Source organism: Uloborus diversus, chromosome 9, assembly GCF_026930045.1.
Source record: "Uloborus diversus isolate 005 chromosome 9, Udiv.v.3.1, whole genome shotgun sequence".
Classification (NCBI taxonomy): Eukaryota; Metazoa; Arthropoda; class Arachnida; order Araneae; family Uloboridae; genus Uloborus; species Uloborus diversus.
The window spans coordinates 58,920,184-58,931,927 of NC_072739.1; positions in this window are offsets into that span (position 1 = coordinate 58,920,184).

Genomic DNA, 11,744 nt, shown 5'->3' on the forward strand with positions numbered 1-11,744 from the left:
TAAAATTGTACACTCCCTCTAATTAAAAAGATTCATTTAATCAGAACACTCAGATAACTGAAATTTATTCAGTTTGCGACAGTATTTGTTTTCTCTTTCTCTCTCTCTCTCTTTAAAACGAGAGAGAGAGAGAGAGAGAAAAGGAAAAGTAAAAACTATGTTTTTTAGAATTTCTCAAAAGGCCAATTAATCTACTAAGAACATAAATATTATGCACGAATATACTTTAAATGTGGACAAAAATCATAACGAGTAGATCGTTCTGTTAGCGCGAATGAGGGGGAGGGAGATTTTTGCCCTTTGCTTTAAGTTTTAATTTGTTAAAATAATAGTCAATTATTATAAGTGTCGCAGCTTAATGTATAGCTCGTTTAGCCTATATTTTCATTCATATACTTGCCCAAATGATTTTCAGTCCAAAATAGTGAATTTCGACACATTTTCAGCACCCCAGTGACAGCTGTACTATTTGTATTTAATGTTCGTTTTTTCCCCCCTTTTCTTTCCTCCCATCAGAAAACGACATTCGCTTTTCTCTTCATTTTCATTAAACTATTCAAAAAAGAAAAAGTTATGATTTTTTTGTTTTAAGATTTTGGAAGATGTGTTGTTACTGCATAAAGTCGTCCCAAAACTGGGGGAGCACTGCCCCCTATGCCCCCTCCTTATAAATCCACCCATGCCCTTCTGAACTATTGAAAAAAGAAAGAATAATAAAACTTTTTTTTTTCTTAATTTTTGGAAGATGTGTTCTTACTACATAGATCTACCCAAAACTGGGGGGGGGCATTGCCCCCCTCTGACCCCCCATAAATCCGCCCATGCTTGCCCTTTTCCAGTTTATCACAAATATAGATACTTAATCAAAATAGGTTACTGATTTTATTTTTAGAGTGAGCGCAAAATGCATTATATATTTTATTTATTAAAACATTGAACTCTATTACATGATTATTCCATTTCATATATACGAGAGTCCCCCCCCCACACCATAAGAGTGATGGTGCACCCATAAAATGATATAAAGTGCCCCCCCCCCTTAAAAAAAGCAACCCCTTGAAAATGTCAATGGCACAGTCTGCGTGGTGAACGACCCTCGTCTTCTCCCCATATGTGCATTGCATATTAATAACATAGTATTTAAAAAATGATCACTTTTAAAACGGTGACATGAAATAATATTACTTTTTATTTCGGCATGTAAATGCAGCTGTTCCATTTTTGCCACTGACTCATTCCTCCTGACTGTCCTACATTAAACTAGTCTATCCACGAAGGAAATGTTATTTTCGGAACAACTAATGTCAAGGAATTTTTTTTATCGTTAACCACATTTAACAAAATGGATAAGCAGATGAATTAATTGCATAACTATGTTCTTACTAATAGATAATATGGTCATTTTCTAATGGTATAAATATTTTTAAACGAATGAATAAATTATAATAAAAAAAGATAATACTGGCAAATTTTTGTGAAGCATATTACAATACTAGAAAATATTTGCATTACCATATTTTTAATGAATTAAACAATTGATTTTTTTTTCTTTTTGAACCAAAATGTATGTACATCCAAGTATTTCGAAAAAACTTTTCTGTGATTGCTTCTCAAATATAAATCTTATTTCTTTTGCGTAATTAATCAGTTTCAGTTGGTTACAACAAATAGTACACTGCGCACATGTAGGATAACTTGAAATTAATTCGATAAACCCAAAAACAGTTACAATTTTAGTCTCATCAAATGCAAATCAACAAAAATATAAATGTATATAACAACATGTTTTAAAATATTCATTAATACTTACAAGTGAACATGAGCGGAAGAAAATCTAAGTACCTCCATTACAACTGAATAAGTAATCCAAAGGGTTTCGTTTCATTAAGTATAAACACGGGTGTTGAAACTATTCACGCTTGAACACACAATATATATCTAATTATGGTCGCATTGGAAATTATAAAGAAGCAAATGGTTATTAACTAACTTAATAGCTGCGTACATCGTCTAAAAAATCAAAGGCAGTCCAAAATGCAAAGGCGTAAAATTAGTTTTGACACATTTTACTACTCTCTAGACATGAAATAACAAGTAATCCAATGCTAAACAGTTGCTGACTGCAGCAACCATAGATAAGAAAAAAAATAAGTTCTCGTTATTTCCGACTCATTGGCGCCCGGGTTGGAAGGATGAAATAGGTTTCGAAACGTTGCGTCATCACTTCCGCTTCTAGATATCTTGAAATAACAAAAAGCTTTCTAAATATTGAGGTATTCGCTATCGGATGAAGGATTCCTACTATTTCGGAAACGTTTCCGATATATCTAGAAACGTTTCCGAAATTTGTTACAGTGTATGGACGAAATTCAAGACAACTGATATGAAGCCCACCACGGTTTTTTGTATTACATTAAAATTAAGCGTTTGGTGAATTACTTTATAAACTTAACATCCAAAGATTATTTTTTACTTTTTAGTTCATTTAGCTACAAAAGCGTGTTTTTTTTTAGATTTTTAAACTATTATTTTCTTTTTTTTCTATTAATTTAACTTGTTTTACGAAAACATATTCATTTCAACATAATTCAAAATCTTTTATATTCTTGAAATTTGCCCAGAAAAAAAGTGACTAAAGCTCTCGGGAAGCATTCGAAATGCCGTCTCTCAAACTCCAAAGAGAATAATTATGCCAGTCATCGATGTATGTGTGCGGAAATCATATTCACATTACTTTGAAAATTTGAGATTCATTTTAATAAAAGTATTGTTCTACAATGGCCTGATCAGCAATAAATTTCCATTTGAAGACTCACCTAAATTTTGGCCTGAAATTAATTAAAAACAATTATAATTCATGTTCTAACATTGGAACAAATTTTGTCTGATGCAGATAAATAAAAGGTTTTATAGATATTTTTAAATATTTTTGCGAGCATTTTTAATATTCTTTCTTTTCTTCTTCACATTGTTGAATTTATGCCAAAATATTGGTTAGAATTGGAATAAACTAACAATTAATAGTAAATTAATTAATTTGAGTATAGAAAATTTCCATTAGAAGATACATACATGTAGGTGAAACTAATAAATGCATATTAAAATAAAATTAATGAGGCGCGATTATACATTGCCACATATTTGTGCATCTTTTTTCCCGAGCATCAAAGAATTGGATCTTAACTCAAAAACCAAAGGATGAACTCATGAACTTCCTCTGTAAAGTTGTTTATTTTACATAGCTCGAATTTTCCTTTCACGCGTTCCATGCTAAGTAAAATAAGCAACCCTACAGGCAAGGAGGAAGCCGTCATTAATGCCTTACCTCCCTTCCCTTTACTCATTGTCTTGAAGTAATTAGCGTATTATAATCACGATTTCAATAAAAAAAATCTTTGTCTTAAAATTAATACTGATAAAATATGATTTTTTTTTAATTTTATTTTTTAATCATGATAAGATGAAGAGTGGTTTTAATAATTTCTTAGAATTCTAATGCTAACTGGTTACTGGAAGTAAAGAGTATTTGTTTTAGATTTCCTATAAAATTTCCTTGTAGATAATTAGATATAAGGTCAGTTGGGGGAAGTGCAGCCCTTAAATTGTACAGTTCGACTTTATTAAAGCCTAGACATTACAAGACTTGATACAAATTTTTAATTCCCCAGTTCCAATGCAAATAACATTATTAAACCCCTGTCCTGCGGACACCTCTCTATTGCGGACAAAAAAAAATTGTCCTGTTAGTGTCCGCATTACAGAGATTTTACTGTAATTTGTTTTAATTCCAACTTGATTAATCATACATTTTATTTATTTTTAATTTTAAGAATAATTTTTTGGTAAAATTTTTGACACAAACAAAATTGTTTATATAATGCGTAATTAAACTTCAGCAGGAATTTAATTTTAAAAACTATTATATGGACAAGGAGGTCTATACTACAATTCCAATAAAACATAATTGGTACTTGGTAACTCGGCCGAGTACTCGGTACTCGGCCAAAGTGCTACTCGATACGTCTCTAGTATACACTATTATTTTCTTTATTTGTGCCAACTTTCATGTTGGGACAACACTGGGATCATGCATAATTTAACAATTTTTCATTTTTAAGGTCATTTGAAATTGACCTTTGTCCTTGAGTATTTCCAAAAGTTATAATTTTAAAAATCTGAAAAAAATATATATTTTGTATAAACTTATTTTTTTTAATTTGTGCCAAGTTTTATGTTGGGACAACACTCTGATCATGCATAATTAAAAATTAATGTTACTCCGAGAGGCCAAAAATCAATTGAAAGTCAAATATGTGTGCCCTAATGTGTCATAATCATGCTGATAATACAACATCAGAAAAATTCATTCAATGTGATGTACAATGAGTACATTACATAAAATGATTATACAAGTTATCCATGCAGTCAAACTTGACTTAACAGTTACATACTTCTTCTTGACAATGCTTTGTAGGTTGCTTTCTGCTTCTACAATTTTATATCCCCTACCAGTTTCTGACTTGAGTAAAAACTGGCCTCAAGTGCACACGTTATGGCAGATGAAAAGGATTAAAATCAGGTGCGCCCCGATGGAGGACACGGGAGGCCAATATGAGCTTCCAAAAATGTCCTTATTCAACAAATTTTGTCTGATGATTCAGCAAAATTATCATCATTCCGCAAAATTTGGAGTTTTATATGCAAAATTATGATCATGCGACGAAATTTAAAGTCCCATTCAGTAAATTAAGAATTTCTGACCGCCAAAAAATTTTAAGCTTGGGTCACTTTTGCTTACAACATACTAAAACTGCAATGCAATCACTTGTTTAGGTAAAGAAAGTTCTAAAAGCACTTTATTACTTGTAGCAATCTATTAGAACTTTATAACACGAGGCGGTTAGTTAAATCAACTTTTCAAAACAGTTGCTTGTTAACTCGTTGACTGGAGTATTCAATTGTCTTCACATGAGGCAGCTTTGTAGATTCAATTTTTCTTCTAAAAATACCTCACAATGCTGTTAAAGCTGAACCGAGTTGACAAATTTACTCGTGTATAGAGCGAACGCTTGGTAATGTCCTTAAGAGTTGAATCAACTAAAAAGTTCAATCAACTCATCGGGATGAGAACCTTGTTGTTGTCTTGTGCCAGCGAGACTGGCAATTTGGGGTGCGCTGCTTCACTTTTCCCACTGTACCGTAATCTAGTGTGAAGTTCGACTTCCACAATACACACATGCCTTTGGGACGCTGTAATAGGGTAGGCAACCATTCACAGCACAACACATTCACAAAAAGGAAGGACAAGGACAGCAAAGAGAAAATACATCCATGCCCGAGCTGGGATTCGAACCCGGGACCACTCTATCGCAGGCAGGGAAAATAGCATCTGTAAGTCAATCTGCAGACGATATTTAAAAAACAGCAAATATAATTTTAAACTTGTTTTACATTTCTAATTTATCGTCTGCCAAACGTTGCTATATCATTATTTTTCAATTTATCGTCAAACATCCGTTGCATGAAACATTAAATTATAGCCGATCCCCTAATTGTCCCAACATGAAACTTGACACAAAGAACACAATAGTGTGTAGTATACTATATATTTTTTTCAGATTTATAAAATAATAACTTTTTGAAAATATTCAATGTCAAAGGTAATTTTGAATGACCTTCAAAACTTAAGATTGCATTTTTGTATCATGTAATATATCATCTAAAAGCGCGTTTTACGAGCTTTAAAATGATATCAAGTTTTTGCATGTAGTGCAGTTAAAACAAAAGTTATATGTGTTCAAAAGCTACTCCGTCTACCAAAATTCAATTTTTTGTAATGACTCCCAATTAAAGTATATTTGTATTAAAAATGTAAAAATTTGGGTTTTTACTTTTATTACCAAACGTCCAAAATTAAAAAAAAAAAAAAAATTCGGAAGGGGTCAGCTCGAAAATCTTACTTTTTCGATCGATTTGATATGGAATGATCCTATAATCGAAACCGTATTAAAAAAAAAAAAAAAAAAAAAAAAAAAAAACGCGTAAAACGAGGGTATACTGTAAATCTATTAAAATACTATTTTGTACTTTAAATAGAAGTAACCACATTTTCCTACATTTTTATGCGTGTGCAAATAAAGGTGTTCAAAACAAAGTTCAATATTTGACTTGGCATTTTTCTTTTTGCTTAATCCTTGGGCACAACAAACAACAATAACAGAAGAAAGTTTCATGATGGGCCACTACATGGTAGTTTTTTTGGTGGATTTTTTAAAGGATTGTTTCACTTAAGAATTAAACAATAAATTTTAGCAATATTGATTTTGGCAGCATTTGACGAGCCAATAAGCGCTTTGTTTTGACCAGTGAGGCGAAAAATGTTGAAAATGAGTCGTGACATACCCAGTGGCGTAGCTACAGTGTTTGCCGCCCGGGGCGGTCCCTCAATTTGCCGCCCTTTCGTTGTGAAATAGCTTATACACAAAACTCTCAAACGTGTTTAAATTAAAACTAGCAATTTAATTGAAGAAAAAATAAGACCTTATTATTCTCTATATACTTTCAAAAGAAAAAAGCGGGGGGGGGGGGGGGGAGGATAAAGCCCCACATTTGGAGAAAATTGCTAAATTTAATTCAAAAACCATAAATTTTGTAAAGTTTTTAGAAAGTGTGCGTTGTGTGTGTGTGTGGATTTGCTAAAGATTTTTTTTTTTTTTTTCAAAATTAGTCTCTTTTAGTGTTTCTTTGTTGACGTCAGGGAATCGGTAGGCAACGAAAGGAAATTTTGAGAAATTTTAAAATGCAGCTTAGCCTACTTGGAAGAAGTCAAGGAAATCGGGAATGGTCGGATACTCAATGTGAAAATTTTAAGCTCCTAAATATGCAATTTTTGGCTATCTTTGGCAACGCAATTGCATGCGTATTCTAACGCAGTTGTAGGAGTTAGGAGATAGAGGCGCGGAGGTTTCTTACTGAATGTTTTTTAAATTGAAATCAATTTTAAGGGTACCTTTGGTGGTTTGGTTGAAATTGAAAGATTCGGGTTCTATCTTTGGAAATTTTTCGGCAGCGAAGTCTCAAAAACGCAATTCCATGCGTCTTTGATGACGTTGAGAGGTTCCCTAATGGCTTAAAAAAATGTTGTGAAGCCCCAAGCGGTTCTCTTCTGAAAAATTTCCGTAATTAACGTCCGATTTTGGCCTTTGTTTAATAATGTTAGGAGGAAGAAGGGACAGAGGGAGGTTTCCCTCTAAAAATCATTCTTAAAGCTGAATTTCCTTTTAGACTATCAGTTAGAAGGAAGGATTTGTGAAATCTCCTACTCACGCAAATTTCTAAGAAAGAAAATTTTCGCTATCTTTGGGGACGTAAGAAAAAGAGGTGAAGAGAAATTTTTCAAAATTGAAGTTTTAAAAACGCAGTTTTAATCTTGGAAGACATAAGTTGAGAGAAGGAGGGCAACTAAGATATCTGTCTCGGAAAAATTCCAAAATTGAGGTCCTAAAAACGTATTTTAGGCTACGTTTGATCACTTTAGAAGATCAAGGACAATCAGGATTCAAATGCTGTTTTCTTAAATTGATATTGAAGTATCGAAGCATTGAAAACGTAATTTTATGCTAGATATTGAGATTTTAGAAGAGAAATTGGGAGTTTTCTCTAGGAATGTTTTCAGAATTAAAGGACTAAATATATGCTTTTTGGCTGTATTTGCTACTTTAGAGAAAACGGTAGGGCTAGGGGCTCGGCCCAGAAATTTTCACACATTAAGGTCTAAAAACGTATTTCTAAACGTATTTGGTGGTATCAGGAAAAGGGATAAGATATTAAAGCGCTCTCCCGCCTAAAAAAACATTCTTGCACTGTTCGACTACAGGTTGGGGGTGGGAGAGGTTCCCAACCGAACTTATTTGAAACTGAATATTCTTTAAAACGCATTTTAGACTATGTTTGGATAAGTTGAGGGTCCAACGCAAATTTTGAAAAACGAAATTCGCTTACTTTCCATAAAGAGTAGATTAATATGTGATCTAAAATTGTCGGATAGATTATCTACTCGCAAAAGCGAAAAAATTGAAATCTCTTATACTTCGTTTGAAGAAGAGAACGCTTGTAAAGAGTGGAAAATCAAAGCAAACTCGGAAACATATAAAGTGTGACGAGCAATAAATTGTTTCGTGTAACATTTAACACCTCCCCCCCCCTCCTTTTTTCTTACTCTTGTCACCATTTTCCTGAAGTAAAATAAAGGGAAATTTTTGTTTCACTAGCAGGCTATTAAGAAACTTGTTGGAAAAACTTCCAACATAGCAGAGTTGCAGTTTCGTCGTTTAAAACAAACATCAAGCATTTATACAACAATAACATTTTTATTAAAAACAACTACAGCGTAAGTAAAAAGCATACTAGCAATTCAGAATCTCAATCACACACAAAACACAGAAATGCCACTTGGAGCAATAATGTTCTTCTTCTTGAAGATTTTTAACAATGCCCGAAAATAATATATACCAACAAAACTCTAAACTTAAAATCCTTTATTAGCTTTTTCTTATAACAAAAATTGGAAAAGTTCATTGTTTTCGTCTTCCCGAAGTTAACCTCTACAGTCTAAATAACAGATTTTTAAAAAAATACTATACACTTTTCATAATACACTCAAAAAGATAAAATTACTTTTCTGGATCAGAATGGAATATTTACGTATTATTCCTTTAGTTTTCAATTATTCCAATAAAATGACACCGCAAACGAAGAAAATAGCGGCTCAAGTCAGGTAGAGAGTTTCTTATTATTATCGAGCTTTCAATCATAAATTTGAGTGTTGAAACAGGCATATTTTTCTGGGAAAGTTTGGTTTGAAATGACTTGAGCCGCACTTTTCTTCGTTTGTGGTGTCACTTTCTTGGAATAATTGAAAAAACTACATGAATACTTAAATTGTCCATTATGTCTCAGAAAAGTTATTTTGTCTTTTTGAGTGCGTTAAGAAGAGATTTTCTTGCTTGAAGTAATAGATTAAAACCATAATTTCCTTATTTAGAAAATACATTTAATTCTTTCACATCAAAAGGGCCAATTTGCCGCCCCTAGAAAAGTGCCGCCCGGGGCGGACCGCCCCCTCCGCCCCCCCCCCTAGCTACGCCACTGGACATACCTACGACGAAAAAATACCACATTTTTTCGGAATTCTGTGGGCTTTTGAATGAAAGATAAAATTCTTTTCTGCTGAAATTTATTCTTTCACCTCAGTTTTATCATCCTCAACTAGTAGTTCTCAGGCTAACATGGATATTAGGAAAAATTATTATTTTAGCAGGGTAGTGGAACCTTGGAACAGCTTACCGGAAGAATTGGGAATTAGCAAGGGAGTAGATAGTTTTAAGAGGGCCATTGATCTTCACTGGGGATTGTAAATACACTAGGACCAGTCTAGCTGGACCCAGAGCCTGTTGCTGGTCGTCACTTTTGTATTTGTATCTGTAAATAAATCATTAACTAAAACCCGACGAGGAAGGTGCTACAAATGAGCTTTTCATTTATTCAATCACCAACACATTATAATATCAAAAGATACATAAAAAGTATGTAAAATTTTTGGAAACACCTCTTGTGAAAAATAACAAATGCAAAGGTATTCCACCTTAAAAACTTATTGGCTGCCCATTACCAGAAAAAAGAGAAGATTTCTCTCATCTTTCACTCTTCCTGAAGATAAAGTAATATCGTTCGGATTTATTTACACGTTATCTATAGTTCAAAACAAAATGACAGAAATGCACGTTTAAGCTCAAAGCACGAGTAAAAGTTGTGGCTTTTAACTAATTTTAAAATATTTTCAATAACGCTAATTGAAGAACATTTAAAGAAGGCACTTGGGTTAAAAAAAATCAGTCTATATGGGTCATTCTCCAGAAAACTCTTAAAGCAAATATTTTTCAATTTTGAAACCTTTGTTTTCTTTTTTTTTTTTTTCCATTCTTACATGAAAGTGTTACCTACTAGAAGTAACCATAAACAATTGCCAGCTAAGTTCCAATTATTTTACTCATAAATAAAAAAAATTAAAAAATGCCTTGTTCACGGAAGGAAAAAAAAACTTTTAATATTTAAAAATCGAGGTTAATTTAATATCAAAGTAGTAATTTTGTTAGTTGTTCAAACAATCAGCTATTTTAATGATTAGTGGGAATATAATACAGTAGAAGACCATTATAACGCCGACCTATATAACGCAATGCTCTATAAACCGCACAACTTTTCAGAAGTAAACAATAGGTTTTGGAAGCTTAAAAAATCCCTCTGTTTTGTTTTATAAACATAAAAATGGTTAACCAAATTAAATTTTTCAAGTTTTTCATTTTTCCATCTTAATTCAAAGCTTTTAAATTTAAAATTTGTACTCATAGTAAACAGAAAATACCAGATGGCTCTTGAAAATGCAGCTGTTATGCGAGTCATGAAGCAGTGCAGGGTAATGCACTTTCTTTAGATTGTAAAACATATTTATTTGTGAATAACTAATTGTAATATTGGTGCTTTAATACTCATTGAAGATAAAACTCATTCTGAAGTGCCAATATATAGATATATTCTGAATGTTAGTTTCAAAATTTGTGAAATGATCTATATAACGCCAAAACCTGTGTAATGCAAAAGCTCTGGTCCCAAGGTGTGCGTTATAATGGTCTTCTACTGTATTAAGCTCTCTGGATTAAAGTACGTATTAATTAGTAGTTTCAAATGTATGTTAAAAAATAGTATTTATGTAGTAAATTTGAGGATATACTGGTATTTTATAATTTTGGCAGAATGCCTATTGATGTATTTCCCCACCATCAGTTATTTTCACCTCAGAAACAATGACATTCATAAACTCTGTCATGGAGGTAAGGATCTTTCCATTAATATAGGCCTAATGGATACATGGATTTTTTTTTCTTCGTTGCTACAATCTGCACATGTTAAGCATACGAAAACATGTTCACTTCCTTTTTTACATTAATTTACATCCCTGAAATTCAAGTTCACGGAGGTGAGAATTCAGAATAACCACACTAAGTTTGTAAAGCAAAATCTATCTTCTTATTTTTTGACAAAAATCTCACAACTTCAACTCTGCCTAAAAATCAAGAAGGGGGCTCCCTTGTATCATGGGAAATAAAATTTGACATCATTATTGCCATGTGTTAATGAGGAATGGCATTTTGTGTTTAGGTAACGGAGGTGAGAATTTATTGTGTGACCTTGTCCTTCTAAAAGAAACAAAATACAAAATTAAAAATACTGAAACAATTAGTTGTTGAGACACTTGTAAAAGGAATAATAAATAAAGAAGTATATACTTTTAATTAAACAAGTTATTAAGCAACATAAACAGTCACAAGGTGTGTGACATGCCATGGAGGTGAGAATTCACATGTTATGAATTAAAAATATAGTGAAATAAAAATGGTTATTAAAAAATTGTTGGCAGGATGAAATAGATATATTTTTGATGAAATTAAAAATCATTGGTAAATGAATTTTTCCTTAAAGTTTTTACTGTAGAAGGCGTGTGACAGAAAAGTTACACTTTTTGAAGAATAACCCATATATTTCAAAAAAAAAAAAAAAAATGTAAAAAACCAACAACAGCAATAAATTTTGGCTTGACTAACTTTATCACGATGTCATCGGCGTTAATTATGGTATAGTAGTAAAACATTCCTTTCGAAATCAAGGTTTTAAGCCAAGAGTTATAA